The sequence below is a fragment of the Pempheris klunzingeri genome, chromosome 14 (assembly GCF_042242105.1).
Source record: "Pempheris klunzingeri isolate RE-2024b chromosome 14, fPemKlu1.hap1, whole genome shotgun sequence".
Taxonomy (NCBI): Eukaryota; Metazoa; Chordata; class Actinopteri; order Acropomatiformes; family Pempheridae; genus Pempheris; species Pempheris klunzingeri.
Genome location: NC_092025.1, coordinates 292,159 through 294,587, shown reverse-complemented (window position 1 = coordinate 294,587; position 2,429 = coordinate 292,159).

The window sequence follows — 2,429 nt, the reverse complement described above, 5'->3', positions numbered from 1 at the left end:
TCCTCAACGCCGGTTAGGTGGCTTGTCACGGTCGTAGAGCAGAGCTATAGCGCAGTATTTCAGTGACCAGTGTACAGGCGACATTTGGCTTGTTGTTCAAAACATAATACAAAGGAAAAGGTGACCTTCACTGGTAATACTTTCGGAACAACAAGCCTGATAAAATCTGGAAAACCTGAATAAATGAGTGTGGGATGAATGCAGGTGCTTCCGTACAGGGCACCATCATGGCTCACCGACTGGTTTGATGAGTATGAAAATGAAGTGAATCAGACGCCCCGGCCTGCACAGACACCAGATCTCATACCAGCTGTACACCTACGGGAGATTTTGGGGCAACACGTTTGAGAAAACTGTCCACTATCATCAACAAAACTCAAATCATGTGGGAGAGTTGAAGCCAAGGAGCAGTGCAGCTGCTCCTTAGAGATGTTTAGCTGTTTTTCCTCTTAAATGCTGCATTATCTCCGTACTACAGCCCAGCACTCTCATCTAGGGTGAGAAGGGATGACTGTCCTGTTCCGTGCACCTGTGTGTGAATGATGAGGGAAACACAACAGGGGTGCAGTGATTGATCTGGACTAAATCAACAGTTCTGACATTTATCAGGTGAACTGAGTCTAATGAAATGTCAACTAAAATGTGCTTTTTTTAAAAAAAACTATATATTGTAGAATTTGTCCCAGGTTTTGGTTGTTGATATTACAGTCACATTCAGTTGTGGAGAAGGTAGTCAGGTCCTTACAATCCACCACAATACACATATACTCATTTACAAGTAATAGATTTTGATTTTGCTCAACTGAAAGTGAGGAAACGTTGAAAGTACTGAAAGTATCAAAACTAAATTATTCAGCATTCATTATCCAGAAAGACATAATGATGTTCCTCTTCTTTTTCTAACCGCTGCAGCAACACGCAAACTGTTTGGTAGTTTAATCGTTCAGATAATGAAATAACAACGCCTCATATTTTATAAGCTGATTATTTGTTTTGCTATGTCAGCTGTCAAATAAGTGTAGTGGGGTAAACATTACAACATTCCCATTTTGAAGTGTAGATCGTGGTAGTAGCATAAAGTAGAAACAGTCAAGTGCCTATGGATCCGTTTCCCTGAATACATTTAGTTATTTTCCACCTGATGTAACTATTATTTTATATATTACAGGCTGTGGTGCCTCTGCCTACAGAGTGTGTTAACCAAAGGCAGATGATGAGGGACAGCCACACAAGGGTTTACATATTTTGGGGTATTATACATTAACATCTAATTTGTCTTATTTCCCTAATTTCTCCCTTCACGTGGCAAACTTCTGTGGAAAGCCAAAAGGGTCACAATTCATCACAATTTCCACAGTTATTGATGTAATTACTAACCAGGGCCACCCAACGTTTAGAGGCATCATTATCAGGCATTACATAAACGCTGACTGCCACTGTTCATGTAATGAGAAATGAAGTTGTTCTTCCAGAGTTAAATTGAAAGTGTCACCTGTAACCTGAGGCAGCACGGTTAGGTGGTCAGCACTGTTGCCTCACAGCAAGAAGGTTCCAGGTCTGAATCCAGGTTTGAACCTGGGGTCTTTCTCTGTGTGGAGTTTGCATGTTCGACCCGTGCCTGCGTGGGTTCTCTCCGGGTTCTCCGGCTTCCTCCCACAGTCCAAAGACATGCAGGTTAATTGGTGACTCTAAATTGCCTGTAGGTGGGAGTGTGAGTGGTTGTCTGTCTCTGTGTGTGGCCCTGTGGTTGGCTGGCGACCAGTCCTGGGTGTACCCCGGCTGTCGCCCGAAGTCAGCTGGGATTGGCTCCAGCTCCCCCGCGACCCTGACGGATAAACGGTGTAGATAATGAATGGATGGATCTGTAATCTGTCTGCAAAATAGTGTATATGATTGTGAGGTTTTCATAGCTATGAATATCTAATGTTTTCAACCCTATATTTTCCAAACACTAACTTAAAGTACATAAGTTTTTCTTTCAAAGTTTTGAACTACTGTCTCACTGTTGTTTAAAGTTTATCAATCGAGAAAACTCTTGGACAGTTTGTTTCTTAGGATATAAATTGATTAGTTATTTTCAGGGAGATTTATCTCTCAATCAAGTGACCATCTCCGCACTCTCACATTGTCTCACATGGTCTGGGCAGGAGATGAAGTGTCCACTACACGATAAAGCCACGGGCATTAAAACAATGACTACATAACACCATGCACCATGTAACTCCGTTCAGATTGGTGTTTCTAGTGACTTCTGACGCCGTGGACGTTGTGCCGGATTGTGACCCCTTCGGCTCTCCATAGAGCGCAGCCCCCGGACTGTCCCTTTAAATCGCTCGGCCGTCCTGCGCAGCGCTCGGCGCAGTCTGGAACGGACCCGGGCACTGCGCATGCGCCGGAAGTTGCTGCCGCAGACAGCAGCAGTGATTCGG